An 18,104-nucleotide genomic window follows, 5' to 3' on the forward strand; every position below is an offset into this window, starting at 1 on the left:
CCTCCTGTGCAGACTCCTGACACCCTTCCAGCTTTGTTTTCTGGCTGATTACCTGGATTCCATCATGAAGCCCAGCTGCAAATCCACCCACAAAGGATTTTCAATGGAGTACACATCTCCACTTAAAAACATTAAACCTGTATGTGCAACTCTGCCTGGAAAAAAATTGCTACTCAGATTTTTGAGACACTAGTGTAATAATCCTTGCATTTCTAAAACCAACAGCAAAACAAAATAGAGTGGGGGGAAATGGGTGTAGCCAAGAAAAAGTCAAGACACAATACATTCAAATCATTATTAAAAATGCACCCAAAATCCCCCACACAAATATTCTGAGTAAAGGCAGTGTTCCCACTGCTGTTTCATCGCAGGCAGACTATCTACTTAATAACTAACTTTTCAAATGAAACCCCAACTGGTTTAATAATCATTTTCGGCACTGAAGTGCTGGCCATATTTCCTTTCAAACATACTTTTCCATTGAGCTGATGGTAATTTCTGCACATTACAATAAAAGAAATACCTCACCCATGATTCACATTTAAACCGTACCAGAACTAAAGCTCTCCCAAGAAACTGAGCTACAGGCAGATCCTGCAAAGGTAATGAGGACACAAAATTTTGGGTTTTTTTTTTTAATTAGAAGTGAAATAATCAGTATTTTAAAGTGTAAATTCACTCATCCTGTCGGACTTCAAAGCTCTTTGATGACTTGGTGGTGGGTTCCCATTTGATGGGAACTGTGTTCGTGCCACCAGGGAAAAACAACACACCCCTAAGCAAAGCAGTCCAAACCCACACCAGCAACATTTCCCAGTCCTGAGGAACTCCCTCTGCCAGGAATATACAGAAATGCACAAACATGAAAAAGCCAATTAAAGTTTTAATTCAGGCTGAGAGGACCAAGCCATGCTGATAGACAAGCAGGAGAAGCATTTGCTCCTCTCGCTTCTCTCACTAATATATTTATTTTGTAAAGTACTGAGCACAATTTGCTCCTCCAGCTTCAAGTATGAGAGAAATTCACATCCAGAGGTACTTTACTAAAAAAAAAACCACACCACAACAAAACCCAAAAAAACCCCCACCAAAACAAAAACAAAAGAACAACAACAACAACAAAACCAAACAAAACAAAAAAAAAAAACAAGGAAGGAAGGTCACCACAATATGGAAAATTTAGCAAAATGGAATGCGATGGGATAAGAAGAGAAGAAAATATCCCAAAGGACGAGTGTTCCCTCTCTGTACACCACATGAAACCTAACAAAAAGCACAGAAGTTCTTCTAAGGGATTTTCTTCAAGGAAGTCACAAATCCAACAATTCTGAAACAAGTTCATAGAACTGTTTGACGAACAAAACCAAGAGCAACCTTTCCTCCCACAATCTGTTCCTCACTCTCCTATGGCAATATACTTCTAGAAGAAAAAGCCCAGCTCATATTTGAATCAGCAATTTTGCATTCAAGGTTATTAATGATATCTCAGTGCTAGGAAGTGGCTAATATCACATAATGCACATTGCTAATTGAAAGCATTAGGTAATATTTCCTACTTCAGACTTCTCCCCTCCTTTAACATCATAAACCTCAGATGCTCATTAGTCAATAACCAAAGCAAACAAAATCACCTCTGAAGAATTAGTCTGGAGACCAGTTTTAGTATCCTTTATGAGTTTACTTATTGAACTTGGATATCATTCCAAATATAAAATCCACAATGCTGCAAGCTGAACAAATGCTAATGGTCAGCAATAAAAAAAAAAAATTATTTCCTGTGCTGCACAAATGACATTTCTCATTTCTTTAAACCCAGCAGCTTTTAGTCAGTCACTTATCCAGCAATGCCAGTATGCCTAAAGCAAGGAATAACATACTGCTTACCTTAAGAGAATGGATTTGGAGCAGAGGAAGAAAACAAGCCTTTAGCTGGACGCTACATTTCCCCACTAAGTAACTGCATCCATCTATCAATTCAACACCGCTGACCTTTCAGCAGCAGTGTTTAATACTGTACTGCAACCTGCCACCATTGCCTCGGGGGTGCTGGGCACTTCCCACAAAGCAGCAGCACTTCCCTGGGAAGAGGAGCCGAAGGAAGCCAGCACTGGGACATCAGGGATTGCCAGTGGGAAGAGCATGGACCCAGTGGCAGGGGTTGAAGGATCCAGCTGGGTCCAAAAGATCGTATTTGATAAAACTTACCATAAACCTGTATTTGGTTTTTACTTGTTATTGTGTGGTTCACAAAGAAACTATTCCTGAAGAAAGGCAATTCATAGTAGTAAACTTCTTATTTACAAGTGAAACTTAGCAAAGAAGCAGGGAAGATTGATTTCAAAGTTTGTGGCTCAGAAAAAGAGATTCATCTCTGCCCAGCATACTAAATAACTAAAATGGGATCCAAAATACAGATTTATAAAACACTTTTAATTCAAAACCAAGCCTACTTTTCCTATTAGATGGAAGCAATGGTTTTGGTACATTCCATTTTTCCACTGAAACAACCAATTTAAAAAAAAAAAGATAAATACTGGAATCAAACTTTGCCATATCCACAGCTATTAAACAATGTAATAAAAACATTCTGCATATTGGAAAAAGCTGTCATCTGATCAGCACCTCATACACTACAAATTTTACTGATTGAAAGGCAGTTGCACAAGATTCAAGGTCTTCTGCAGGTTGGTCTGACCATTCTAGGAAGTGTTTGGCACAATATTTTGATTACAGAACTCTCCAAACATCACTTGTAAAAGAAGGACATGAAAGGTATCAGTCTCCTGTGAACTCTTGTTTTGTAAACCTTTGAGCAGAAGCTGATAACATATTAGACATATTTCTCCACTAAATTTACTGTTCAATGACAAAAAGCTATAGAAGTCTTGGGGTTAGAATCTGCTGTTGGAAAGAACTGCAAAGCACTTAACTTTAATTCAGACCACTGAAGCCAACAGCAAAACCAATGATTAACAACCTTTTGGTGAAGGGTGGGAAAGCAGGTAACAGGATTTCTTAGTAGAAAGGTACCACTACATTTCCCAACACTCAATAATTGTTAAATACCTGAAATGTGGAAGGTACCTTTTCTGTATGTACCTCACATGGTACAGCCTTGCATGTTTGTTTTGGCATCAAACTGCCTAAGTGTTGGGTTTTGTCTTCCCCTCTCCTTTTCTTTCTTTTTCAGCTGAGCTGTTTTATTTTTACCATGTTTGATTTGAACTGCATTAATTAGTATGGGCTGCTAGATTACTCTTGTGAAGCAAGCTTAAAAGAGTATAATTAATAAGAGAAGCAGCAGTGTTAGCACAATAGCATGCAGATGCACCTATTGAAGGATAAAAATAATTACTTAAGGACTAATGTCAAAGTACTTCTGATAAGAATTTTTTTAATAACCTTTTGTCCCTTCTGCATTGTGCATCCCAGCATGCCATGCACAATTTCCATCCATTAGGGACCAATCCTCCCACTCCACTAGCACACAGCTTTTTACATGGCTGCTGAAACGCCAGCAAGGCTCTCTAATGGTCTCTTAAAAATAAATGTGGTTGGTTCTATAGCACCATTAATTTGGGATGAACGTTGCTTTTCCTCATTTTACAGCTAATTACTTTGAAAAGCACTCTTTGCAGCGCAGTCTTCTGCACTAGGTCCTGCCCTTTTGCCATGTATTACCATTAGCCAAGGAACTAATCAGGCCACGGCCTTTCACGAGCCTTGTACTGAGGCTTTGTCCCCTCAGAGTTTCCTGTTGGTCACCATCAATGAAATTTCCCAGCTGCCTACAGCTGCATGCAGGAAGTGCAGTCAGATACTGGCAATGCTTTAAACAGGCCCAGAGACACTGGAGGAATGATGTCATGCATTGATGCATTTGCCAAATGAGCCCTCTTGCTGGGTGCAGGTACAGCGCTGATTGCAAAAGCCAGAGACATTGAGAGAATAAAACATAGTGCAGGTAAAACCCCTCTGAGATAATTATAAGATGAAGTACATTACAGGAGAAAGTTGTGCAGTTCAGGAAGGGGCTTGGGGTCTTGTTCCCCACCTCACCTTAACTTCCATGGTGGAAGTTAAAGACTCCTGGGTAAGGCCTGTGCCATCCCACAGAGTTATGTCAGACTATTGGAGCATTCTCTCAACACAACTTGTTCTGGACTATGTGCCAAGCCCCTAAAAGAAGGCAGAGTTTGCTCTTCTATCATTGAAACCATTCAGTAGTTTTAGCAAGCCTGGGAAATGTCAAAAGAGAAATCATTAAAACAGGGAGAGTAAGAGGATGTCACAGCTGAGATCCATCCACCTCTACATCTTCACTTTTTAACACAGAAAATTCCTCCATTTCTTCCCACCAGAGGTCTCTACAGATTTTTCCAAGACTACACAAGCCCATTGTAAGACCAGAATTCGCCCTGTGAAGTGAATTTTCGATTTTTTAACACATCTGCTGCTAAACAGACTGGCCTCTATAAGACCTACATCTCAAGATTATGCTTTGCTTTTCAAAAGAAGCTCTAGTCTGGCTTTGCTTGGTTTATACAAAATAGGGGAAAAGCAAGACACTGACCTATTTTATGAGTGCAGTCAGACCTACTGAATCTGCACAGTGTCTATTTGCAAGGCTGAGAGTGGAATGTGTAGCATGTACTGTTGATTACTTGATTTTCTCAAACCAAACACAAGTGAAGTTTACAGGATGACCTGAATTAAACAAAACCCAAGTTCATCTATTATTCAGAAAAAAAGTGACAAGGGCAGATTTTACTTCATTTTTCAAAGAGTTATTGCAGCAAAAAAACCCTCTGCAGAACTATCTAGCAAAGTCTTGTCTTAAAGCTTTTTGCAACAGAATTTTACATTGCAGAATACACAAACTGACCCTAGTCTTCAGAAATTGTGTTCTTTACATCCTTTTGGCAGTAACACAAAGATGCCTTGACAAGTCCCTGAATTTTAGGTCCCATCCAGCTCTCTCCACATGGAAGCTTTCTTTGCCTGGTCCAATTTAGCCCCGCTGTCATCAGGAGGGGCTCAGTACTGCAGGATAAGGGCCACGTGGGTTCCTTATCTCTCTCTGGCACAATCACAGACACTCCCCTTAGACAGACATTTACTCCAGCAATGCTTAATCCACACGTTTACCCCACACAGCGTCCCCACCAGAGCTCACAAACACCACCCAGCACTCCATACCTAACGATGCCTAAATAACCAGGAGCTGCTCCAGGAAAGCTTGATTGCAATCAGTCAGACCGACCAGTCAGTTCCCGGCAGGCTGACTGGCAGGGAAGAGCACGGGCTGACAGGGCTATTCAGACAAACCTTGAATGGAAAGTGTTGCTTTACAGTGGAAAGTTCACAGGAAAGAGCTGCCATGAGCCAGATCTTGTTCAGATGCCTGATTTCCCTTTTTATGCTCTTTTGCCAGAATATTTGGTCTACGTTTTAACAGTAAAAATAAACCCAATGTAAAAAAAAAAAAAAAAAAAAACAAAAAAACTGTGTTTCGAGTTAGTAGGTTGCTCCTCCTGAGCAGAGCAGGAACTCCACAAACCTGCCTGCACAGCCCGCCAGGGCCTGACCTGCTGTGAACTCACTGTGCTGATCCCCTTCCCTGCGGAGCTGGGCCTGACAACTGCCACGTGAATAAACACAAAACAGCCAGGAAAAAAATCCCACAATTTCACCTCGGGCACAATAGTGCGTTTCCAAGCTGGCCTGAGAAGGTGAAGGGCCCAACTGTGTCCCTGCTCTGGAACCCAAATGCAGCCCCCCAGCTCCTCCACATCCCGCAGCAGACACCGCTGGTCAGCGCTGCCCCTCTCCGGGTTCACTGTGCCATGGGACAATAAAACAGATCAGTGACAGGAATCCAGAAACAGTTCTAGCAAACTGAGCAAGGAATTTTGAATTCCAATTCCATCTCCTGTCCTCGCTGACTATACAGCATCCAGAAAATTTCAAGACAGACACTGAGCAACATCAACCCTCCCTTTGTTTCAGTCCTACTCATACCTCTACCTACAGACCAAAAACAATCTCTATACAATAATGTACGTGCATTACTGAGGATGCCAAATTGAGTGTTATCCCTTCTTATTTTGAAGCACTAAAGTATAACTGCTAGGTGCAGTCTCATGATAAGAAGGATTAATAAAAAAATAACAAATGAAACTCTTTGACTGACAAATGCTGCCCGAAACATAGTTTCAGCCCATCAAAAATGCCCACATAAACCATACCTTTTTGTACTAAAAATATGCAAGAGACTTTTTGGCACACCATTTTCAGTTTTAATCTGACCCTATTCTCTTTTGCATAATTTATTCTGTGTCAAATAGCATTCAAACAGAAGGCTTTACTGGTTTTCAGTCTGCAAAAACCAGAGATCAGAACCTATTTTTCCATCATTCCTGTAGAACAGAAAATTGTATCATGCACCAAAACCACAGTTTCAGGAACATCAACTATTCACAACAGACACTTCCTTCTCCAATTTGTCTAAAATATTTAAGAAATTCTGCATAGCCTACCATGAGCAATTAAAGAGAAGGATGATCTTCGCTGCTCTTACTGCCTGGGCAAGTTTGACATTTACACACAGATACATGAACAAAGGTTTATACTCCTGTTCCACAGAAATTCCAATGTCCACATTAGGACTCAGACAAAGCAAGTTTCAGAAGCTACAGTGCATTAATGCCTCCATCCTCCTCCTCTGCTTGCTATCCATGGACACATCCCAAAGAAGATTACAGTTCTGCAAAAGCAGGAGCAGAAGAATCTGGCACCATGTGTCTTTTAAAGCTCCCTTCCAAACCAACCGCACCAGGGTTTTGTTTGCTTTTATTTCTTAAGAGCATGTTTTAGATTACACAAAGCAACTCCTACAATTTGAAGATGCACAGAAGTTGAGAACCTACTAAAAGCTTCTGAGTGGGCAGCATGGGTGGAATGGTACCAGGTACCAGTTCACAGAGTTTGTCTGGAAGAGAAAATTCCTACCACCATCTCAGGTGCCCAGATTATGGAACTGAGATGGTTATACAAGCTAGGAAAAAAAAAAAAAAAAAAAAAAAAAAGGCTGATACCTACAAAAACCAAATGACACAGAGCAGTCTGCCTCTGATACTTGCAAGGTTTAAAAGCTTGGATAAATGCTTTAATATACAAAGACAGCACAAACTCTGGAGTTACACAGAAGCCCACAGAAGACTGCAGCCTAACACAAGCATTCAGTAAACTGAGGGGCAGATTTCCTGATAAACTATGTCCATGCCACAGGAGCAGTGTGGAAAGGCTGGTGTGATACAAACTCATGTTTAGTCTTCCAAATGATCACTCTACTGAGCCCTAAATTAATCCATATTTATTTTGAGACACAGGCACTCCCGGCTCAAGCAGAGTGAGCTCCCCAATTAAAGCTTCCTCATCTGTCAGCAGCCTCCTTTTGCTTTTGCAAATTAGTATCACAAGGAGGAAAAAAGAAAAAGCAGAGGGGTGGAGAGTGCCTAGTGAAACCACGGCATGCTGTGCTAGCTCCTTGTCCCTGTCACTGCCAGGAGATCAGACTTTCCAAATATTGCCAGGTGCTCTCAGCCACAACTACAACAGAGATGGCATCAAGCAGTATGAACCCGCTTTTGGGGCAGGAAGGTGCTGAAGGATGAGATCTTGAACTGCTTTCCCTGCCCTGATTCTGTCATCCCCTGTATGAACAAGCAGGACAGAATCACCTGCTTTCAGCAAAGCACCCAGTTCCTGGGAGGAACACTCCTGGAAGCAGCACACCTTTCTGCCACCCTCCAGGGGCACAAAACCAGAACATTTCACCAATTGCTATGGCTACTGCAAATCTCTGAAGCAGGCACAGCCTCAAAACACCACAGAGAAACACAAGAACCTTGCACTGAAACTTGGGCCCCAACCAAAGTCACGCATTTACACACCAAGCAATACAAAAAAACCCCAGAGCCTCAACTGACCTCATCTTCTCCAAGCTTAGTGAGACTGTCAAAAATGTAAAAATTGAGAATGAGCCAACGTGGCAAATTTAGCAGCAGTAAGCTATATGTAGATGTTGTCAACATCAAAGCTATGATTTTCTTGCATGTTAATGAAAAATTTACTAGATTTACAAAATTTTTGTATGTGGTTTCCAGAGAACTGGAAACTGCCATGATCATTTCCCATGAGATGCCCCATTTCATGTTGATGACCTTTCAAGAGCTGTTTTAAGATATGAGAGGAGGTATGGACAAAAGAGGTAAAATTATTCAATCAGTATTTGCAGCTAAATAACTGTTCCAAAGACTGCAAAATTAGAATGATTCTTCCTCTTCTAGCTCAATCTGTTTAAGTTGTTACACTGCTTCCAAGCTGCTTCCTGAAACAAAAGCTGCCACTTCTGATTACAGAAGTCAATCTCAAAACCAACACAGATTATTCCCATTTACAGCTCAACAGTTCATTGTGCACCCAAAGTCTAAAAATTTGTATCATTTTTAGGAAGTTATAACTGACCAAGCCTTTTAATGAATGTCTTCAAATAACACCCATGGCTTATATCCAGCATAAAGTATTGGCTAATAAAAAAGGTATGTTTAGTCATGGATATTTCAGACAAAGCAAAATCTCCTGCCAACATTAAGGGCTTGATATGGCAAAAAAATAAACTGAAAACAAAAATGAGGGAAAAAAAAAAAGAAGAAAAAACCCTCAACCTAACTGAAAGACCTCTATTTCTATTTTGAAATGTAAAACAAACAAACAAAAAAACACTTACAGCTTTTAAAAACTGTAAAGTTTTTGAAATACAAACTTCACACTTTGCAAATCCAATTGATGAAACATTGCTGTTCCAAGATCCAAAAACTCCCAAGAACAGCAACAATTAAGGACCTAGACAGATTTTGCCAATAGCTGCTGCTCGTAAGATGCCTAGCAGCAATTTGAACTAGATTTTATCTACTCATTTCAAGATCAGCTAAACTGGGAAGTAACAGTATATTTACACTGACTGCTTTAAGCATGACTTTCAGTTAAAAAAACAAACCTACAGTACCTGCATTATAGCTGAATTCATGCTGATGCTGAAAACTCACAAAGAAATACTACCTTTCAGCCAGACAGGTTTTTCTGTTGGCATTTTTTAAAATAATCTTCCTATAAAATATTTTTCTGTTACAACTAGCTCTCACTCAAGTCAGGCACTCCCACCAACAGAGCCTGGCGGCCCTTTGTCCCAGCATCCCTACAGAAGGAACTGACTAGTGGTCCTTCATATTTTTTTCAGTACACCAGACTGTACCCACTCTGGTTACTAACAACCACATGGAGGACACTCCTCAGGGTCCTTTATGTATACATCCAGAATTGTTGAGATTTGAGCTGCTAAAAATTAACACCATCCTGTCCTTACTTACATTCCCAATGAAGACACATGGACACAAATATCAACTCCTTCAAAGTCAAATTTTTAACTGGAGACTGAGACCAAAGCCAGCCACTACCTTGGTTCCCGTGTTGCCTTCTCTCTTCTGTCTGTGCTGTCATGGCTGTATTTCACCTCAGCTTAAAACAGACAGAACCTGTACCTTTTCCATGCCATTGTGAAATGCCTGCTTGTGTTTTAGTCTGCTGGCTTTTTTACACAGCTGAAGGGCTGTGCCATGGGATAGTTGTAAAGCAACATCTTCAGCCACAGAAGACGCCTGGGCGCTGGCCAGATTTTTCATTACGTGGATTTGATGTCTTGCAGGCTGGATTCCAGTCTTGTACCATTAAATGAGGCAAAGGGATCAAGAGACAGAGCCACTCTATGCCACAGTGCATACAGCTTAAAAGATTAAGTATTTTGTCTCACCTTAGATTTCAATTTTAGTCTAATTCAAAATTTTTTTATCTGTAAATACAAATGTGTCTGGTGTGTAAAGCAGTTCTCCTTGGAAGCAGAAAGGTGAATAAAAAAGGAAGCTAAACTGGTTTCTGGAAGAAAATATACTGTTAATCTGGCAAAGGGATGAGAGCCATCCACTGAAATTAAAAGACAATGCCTCTCAAACCTACTGCAACACCTTGTTGTGCCAAGCGAGGAACAGTGTCCTTACAGTGAAAGGCACACACCTCCTAACAGATTAAGACTGCAGAATCCAGTATTAAGTGAGGATAAACAGGAGGAAAAATTCTAATTTCAAGCTTTTAGAAGGGTATTACAGTAAAAGAAATTATGATAAGTTGCTGTAAATTATTCCGTTTCAAATAGGAATTTTAATACATTTGTCTAGTTAAGGCCAAAGAAGCCAAATGAATAAAATCCACTCTGCAAACTAACCATCAAGGGAATGAGAATCAATTTTAGCTGTGCAGAGTTCACACCGAGCACTGGGGGGGAAAAACAGCTATGTGCAGAATCATCAACATGGACAATAGAGATGCGTGGGCACACAAACTCCTTGGATTCTGCAAAATAAGATTTTCCACATATTTCAGCGCATTTTATACAAAATGCACTTTTCATCTTTAAAACAAACAAGGCTCAAAAGCTGAAGCCTGCAAAATTTTTACATATTTCCTTCTGGAGCATTCAGATGGAAGGCCAGGCTTTGCAGGGCCAGCACAGCACACACGTGCTCACCCCACTGCAGCACCACAAGAGCTTCCAAGAGAAAGGGCAGGCCCATGGAGCAGCACTCAGGAAAACTAAGGCTACCACGGTGATGGGCAAACCTCTTGAATCGAGTGTATTTAGCAAGGTTTCATTTATGCACTTCATGCTTTAAGCAGCAGTCCTTAACTCTGCCACTTTGTGAGCACAGACAAGACCTTACACAGAGCATTTATCTCAGCTCGATCTGTTAACTCAACCCTGTCCCTCCAGCTGTGACAGATGGGCACTGGCACAGAGAGCTCTTGCTGTTTCACTCCCTGCCCCGTGCAGCACCAACACCTTCTCAGCCACTTTCCTTCCCCAAAGCTGTCCATGTGAGGAAGTGAAACTGCTCTGCTCAGCACGGCAGCTTCAGCTGGACCCAGCCCGGACAGAGGCCAAAGCCTTTAGCCCTTCCACCACTGCTGCAAGGTCGGCAGGTTTATTCTCCTTGCTCTGGCTGTTCAGCCGTGGTCAGTTTTGACATAAACAGGGTTTGTGTTTGTTTGTTCGTTCTGCAGCCAGAGAAACAATACAGCACCAAATGAGGTGTGAATTTACTCACTCACTTCAATGCAGCTAATGGGCAAAGATGTTTTGGGCCACTGAAACCCTCAAACTTCAAAGGCAATGGAAATAAGTGTTCTGGAGAAAATGAAGTCCAAGTGTAAACCAGAGCCAGACATTGCCTTTTGCACACATCATGTTGCTGACACAATGCAAAGAAATCTAACAATGCAAAGAAAAAGGAGTTCAGTCAAAGAGAAAAAAAACAGGAAAATAAAGATGACACAAGGCCAGCTTCATCACATTATTAACAGCACCAGACATACCACAAGTACCTATGTTTTTCTTCTGTCTTTGAAGTATTTGATTTCTGTACAAGCCCGGTCTTCAAGAATCAGCCACAAAGCAGACTGGTGATTCTGAATGGTGATGAGGGTTTGCTTCTCGAGAGAGTCAAGAGGCAAAAATACAGTTTGTCTCTGACCAAACTCAGAGCCATTCTGGCAGTTTAACCTCATAAATATTTCAGATGTCTCACATGCTACACTGTCTCTTCCTACAATAAGTCACAGGACAGATATGCTGGAGCAACAAACAAGTAAAATAATAGCAACAAACACACTGCACAGATTTCTTGGCATTTTCTTAAGGGTAGGAAATAAAATGTCTCTTTCCCCCCACCCCCACGATATTCACATTCTATCTTCCACAAGCATTACATTTTGAGATCAATTTTATGGATGTGATATGAAAGAAAAAGCTATAATGCAAACTCCAAGCAGAAAATAAATTACAGAATAAATTCTACAGCAATGTAGACAGGAGAAAAAATAAAGATCAGCAATTCTAATCCAGACAGTGTGTATACATACTCTTAATTACACATCACTCCTTGAATGTGTAATTTCAAAAGTGAATAGAAAACAAACAAAAAACCTTCCCCACAACAAAAACCTTGCAAAAACCAGGAACTGTAGATCAATGATCATTGGTTATCCCCTCCAGAGTTATCTGTCCTATTTTTCTCACGTACTCTGCTTCACTGGTCCTGCTCTACCTCAATACTGATCTGCAAGAGTTTCCACTCTGACCAAACACACTTGTAAATAAGCTCATGATTAACATGATTCATATTGAAAAAACTAAAAGGGAGGGGCCACTCTTTTAAGTTTGTAAAGCATAACTTGCAGTTTTTTCTTTAGCTATGTAGCACCTTGCTATCATAAATCTGCACTCATACAATTCCTATCAATGCAGAGTGTTTCTTGCACCTTCTGTACAATTTCTCTGTCTTGGAGACATAGAACAGGGATCATTTTTCTCTATCAGTCTTGTAAGGCTGGATTAGTAATGGAGCTGTGTGGCTGCAGAATTTTTGTGCAGAGGAATCGTCAGCACTTTATTTCCACACAGCTAAGTGTCATTTTGTAGTTTTACACCATTACCACTGAACAGAGAGCTGCTACCATCTGGCCTTTAACAGGAGATATAAATCCTGCTTATATGTAACCGTGGATGCAAAATGTAGAAAAGTTGATGAAAGATGATTTGTGCACACAGATTAGGGAGTGATAGAAAAGATGCCTTTTCTGCACAGTTATAAGGCAAGTTGAAAGGAAGCCTAGTGCAGAACCAGGATTTTCTGAGTTTTGTTTCTACAATTAAACCACACTGCAGGAGGAGGAGAAGCAAAGACTTTATTCCACCCTTCAAGCAAAAAATACCTAAATAGAAAAAATGCACAAAATGTATCAAGTCTGCTCTGAACAAAGGAAGGTGCTAAACTGACACAGAACTATTTACATAAGGAACAAGAATAACTTTTACTAACACTTTTAGCAACTGTAAGCCTTTATAGCTTTGCAAGCTCTTCTAGTTTCAGTATTCTCAAAAATCATTCTGCTGCTTCTGGCTACGTCTGAAGAGAGACAAAGAACACAATTTGCAATTTCTTTGCTGTGACTGGGAACTTGCATTGGGATAGGAAAAAATTAAACTCCAGAGCACATGTGTATATTGTGTATGCTGCATAATTCCTCCCCTTTTCACATCAGCCACCTGGAAACCCAAACATGGCACCAGTATGGAAAACCATTTACAAAGATACAGTGAAGAAAATATAATGTGATCACAACAAAAGGATACATCAGGCTTGAAGATATTGAAACATCAATTTGAACTGAGTAAAACTGCATGGGGAAAGGCTTGACACATACTGCAGTTTTATTTGCAAAGCTATAAGTCTTAGAAAATGTTATAAAAAGAATACTCAGAATTTTTTAATATCGTATCAATATCCAGGCTTTCTCTACCTGTGCCTTAAAGGTAGAGTTATTTAAATAAAGCAGTTTGTTTTTATTCAGCACAGAAAAGATTTCCCAGAACACTTTAAATTTAGACTTCTTTGTTCACTGTATGATTGTTACTATCACACTCACTCAAAAAGAGGTGAAATCCTGATTAGCATTCACCAAGAAAAGATGGAACTTCCCTTTTAAAACTGTTTCTGAAAGAACTGTGATTATCATGAATTCTGAAAGTGAAGCACTCATATCTGGCAAAACCAAAGGGAAGAATGGGGGTTGTGGGGCATGTATGATTGCTCAGACACAGTAAAACAGTGGAGCTGCTGCCTACAGACAAGGTCCAAGCACACATATGTGCACACTGCTTCTTCAGCAAAATCAGGGCTGAAAGCTCAACGTGACATAGTGAGTTCCCATTTAAAGAGGGCACACTTGGTCATAAGAATTTCCCATGGTCTGGGTCAACAAACACCTGCCTGAATAAAACACAAAAATCTGATTACAGCTGATTATGGGGATTGTATTCAATGGAAGAACAAAGGCCTGGGGGCCTGCTACAATTTTGAGTATTTCAGTACCATTAAAAGCTTCACTATTTCAAAGTTACGTATTAATTTACCAGCAAGAAGGCTTGAGGTTGTAAGGAAAGCAAGATTTCTGGCCCTGCTTAGCCCAGGTGCACCTCAGCACACCTGGAACTCTCCCAGAGTAACCAAGGGTGGACAAAATTTGTCCCTTACTAGCAACAGCCAGTCCTTTTGCTGTTCACCATCATCATCCAGGTTTTCCATCCCCTCAAGATGGTTCCTCTACATACATTGATTTTATACATACACACCACATCTTGAACTATATATTTGTACTTACTATGCACAGGTGACACTTCTTTGTCACGTGTCAGCTTTCAGAAACATCTCCCAACCTTAACTTCTTTGCTGGAAGGGATGTTCAGTATCAAGAGTTAAGATCCCACCAATAAAACCCAAGCTAATCAGAGATGATATTGGCAGAAACACAAGAAGGCTCCTTGGCTGTTCCCTGAAATAATTAGTTTTATTTCACACAGTGGTTGCTCATATTTAAGTCTCTGTTTTTGTACCTCCAAACCCATCAGGATCTGCCTTGTTTACCCTGTGCACACAGACCAGAAGACATTCAAACAGGGAGAAAAGCCTCACATTCTGCTCCTCACTCCTCTGGTGCTTCCCCAACCAGTTCACATCACCTCACAGCCCATCCTGCCCATCTCTGTGCAATGCTGAAACAAGACAGGCAAATATTCCATGAAAAAGCTGCAAGGCTGACCATTTTAAAAGGCTTCTTAAGGCAGCAAAGAAGAAACTGACCTCACAGAAGACCTACCAAGGCTTCTCTAAGCCCATCTATGGCACAGCACAGGAGGAAGACGAGGGCAGAACACTCATTCTGTGAGGCTGACAAGGCAGCAGGTTTCTGCTTCTCTAGGTCCTAATGGGGTCAACCATAAGTGGTACTGACCGTTCTCACAAGGAGGTGAACACAAACAAATCAGGATAAATTTCAGTCTTCCTATAGTCAAGAATAACTCAAGATTATTTTTTTTAACTACAGTTCATTGACTTTACCATTAACTGCAAGTCAAGTAAGCATCCTCCTTTTAACAGCTGTTGCTAAAAGCAGTAGTATTATTCTTCCCCCTACAGCACATGATCTAGTTCCCTAAGAACAAGTTTGTCTGAAATAATTTTATTTACTGAAGTCAGCATTTTTTCCCCCAAGGGGAAGCAGGCTTTGTGTACTGTAAATGCTTTATTAGGGCCCACTCCAGAGTACAAGCCTGAATCCATGGGCAAAAATGTCCATATTCCTGTTTCCAGCAGGGCAACAGGAAAGGAGACAAGGGACTGCACTGTCATCTGCCACTGTACTACAACATTAGCCACCACCAGCACTACTGAAGTGACTGCTGATGGGTCAGAGGAGCACCCAGCACCAGGACTGGATAACCCTCATGCTGAAAATGCAGGTAATGCCTGGTTTTACTGCTGCTTTCCCTTGCAATACAGCTTCTCCCGAGGCAGCTAGAGCAGGAGGTAGCTCCAGGAACAGATGGGGAGTGAGAAACACAGAAATGTATCTAGCAGCTCCCTGCTCCAAAAATACACTGCACAAATGGCCACATGGAAGCACAGACTGACACAAACCCTAGTTCCAGGCACAGGGAGAGAGGCTGGGCAGCCAGCAGCTTTTGCCCTTGCAGATTCTCCAGTGTCTAATAAAAGGTGAGGGTATGGATTTTTACCTGCAGCCAAAGGGTCTGACCAAGACTCCTCTCTTCTGTCCAGAGGCCCTTTGTCACACAACCCATGCAAATAACAGCTGGAGGTTTGCACCCCTGCAAACCTTAGTTGGAACTGCCTGCTGAAACTTTCCAATCCAATGCTCAATTTGCTGGCCAGACAGAAAACTCAGGCATGTTTTAACATCACAAAAAAACTTTCTCTATATGAAGCAAAGCTAAAAATAAGGGAGAGACGCAAGGTTCAACACCAACAATGCAGCAGAAAACTTGTCATAGCCACTGACAACATGGACCCATCAACCACAACAGTGCTGGATGCCTGGAGGTGTCCTGGCTGTCTGCAAGGCTGGCAGCAGCGCTGGTGTGAGCTGTGGGGCACAGGGGCTGCCACAGGTGGCAGGTGATGTGTCAGGGGCAGCCCCTCACATCCAGTGCTCTGTAGGACCCTGCTCCAGCTCTCTCCTGGCAGCAGCTGCAGGCTTTCAGCTTTTCCTCCCAGAAAAGAGGGAAAGATGTGTGGAGGCAGGAAGGAAAAGTTGCCTTTCCCCCCTCCATCCCCCTGTAGACAGGACAGTCACAGACTGAAGAAAGCATCATGTCTCAAGCAGCACACGTTTATAGTTCTAGCACTATGGGTGATCACTCACTCTCAATCCTCCAGCAAAACATCCCTTGATTACATCAGTGGCTATGAGAATTTAGGTGTTAAGATTACTCTTGGTGAGCCTTCAGCTAAAAATTTTAAAAATCAAATCCCATTTAGTATAGGGGAAAAAAGGAATCTATGGAAAAGGAAATAATTCTTTTATTGCTTTAAGACTGTCTGTCCCAGCATCTTGAACAGATATGTAGACACTGGAGCTCAGAGTAGCCATCCACAGGGAAGAAAGCAAACCATTTTAGCAGTAAAGACAAAAAACCCACCAGCAAACAAACAAACAAACAAAAAGCAGAGCTTACAACCCATTATTCCCTTTTCCACATACACAAATCCCAAAAAAGGGGGGGAAGGGGTGTGAAAACACCATTGTATTTTTGAAAAAGTATCTTTCAAAATGTGTGAACAGTAAAAGCCATCCTAAATATGCCTCAGAACCAAGTAATGCTGTTATAAATTCTTCCAATTTTTGTGGTATGAGAGAAAGTGGTAAAAAATGGGTCAGGGCTTTCTCATTCTTAAAATTTTCTTACATGTCAAAGATGAAGGAATGCAGGGGAATTCACTCACTCAAGAGACACTTACTCCAAGCACTCTATCCATATACATCACATCTTGAACTATATAGTTATACTATAGATTATATGTACTTATTATGCACAGGTGACACTTCTTTGTCATGTGTCAGCTTTCAGAAACATCTCCCTGCCTTAACTTCTCTACCCAGTTAAGTTCGGCTCTTGAAGAGAAAAAGAAGTTTAAAAATCTTGTTCTCCTGAAATTTTTCACAGCTTTATACAACTATTGCTCAACTTACCTACAGGAAATGACAAACCACTAAATCAGTTTTCTAAGAGACAAAGAGACACAACTCTTAAAAGACAGGTACAGCTAGAAAATACAGCCAAGTAGATTTGCCCACCTGTCAGCATGACCAGAGCTGTAACCACATCAGGTGTCACCAGGAACTGTCAAGGTTAAATCCTCTGCTAATAAACCAAAGAAAAATCAGCAACAGGTTGGTTTGGAAATTTACAGATCTGAGTTAGATCTTTGCTGCAAAAGAGAACTTTTGACAGCTCTTCTTTGTTCTTTTAAATCTCTTCCTGCGTACTGACATAAACAAAGGGATTCAGAGTTTACTCAATGAGCAGACACAGAAAGTCAAGGAAATTCACAGTACTCACTCAGTGGCAGAGTACAGTGTGCTGCCAAGTGGATTCAATGATCCAGATTCTCCAGTTACTTCATTCAATACAGCTTTTGGTATTAACAGTTCTGGCAATGCAAATACCCTTCCCAAGCACAGCTGGGAGGGGAAAGTTAGTTTATGACGCCGGATGTAAAAGCAGAGGCACCACTGCATCAGCCTTAGCTCTAAAGAAAGGTCAGAACAGCTATCATCCCAGGGCATCAGGCAGCAACATACCTAATGAAGAGCTGACTTAGGGAATGTCTTTTGTCTGCCCGGCCTAGGTGAAAGGTGATGGGGCTTGTCCCAACAGGAGCAGCTGAATTTACACTCCCAGCAGAGCTGCACCCATCAGAAGCCACATCTCCCACCACAGCAGCCAGTGCCACCCATCCAGCAGCCCCAGACAGCTCTGATCCGTCCTACAGCACCAAGGCAGCTCACAGCACTTCTTTGGTGAGAAAAGAAGCCGCTGAACATGAAGGGTGACTGCTCATTACAGGTGC

General features: G+C 41.3%; 1 protein-coding gene across 8 annotated transcripts in view; it reads right to left on the bottom strand.

The window, feature by feature from the left end:
* The window catches only part of EHBP1 (EH domain binding protein 1), a 206,559-nt gene that overhangs the window by 178,912 nt on the left and 9,543 nt on the right, over nucleotides 1-18,104 (bottom strand). The gene's annotated exons all lie outside the window — the stretch shown is intronic.

Source organism: Camarhynchus parvulus, chromosome 3 (genome assembly GCF_901933205.1).
Source record: "Camarhynchus parvulus chromosome 3, STF_HiC, whole genome shotgun sequence".
Classification (NCBI taxonomy): domain Eukaryota; kingdom Metazoa; phylum Chordata; class Aves; order Passeriformes; family Thraupidae; genus Camarhynchus; species Camarhynchus parvulus.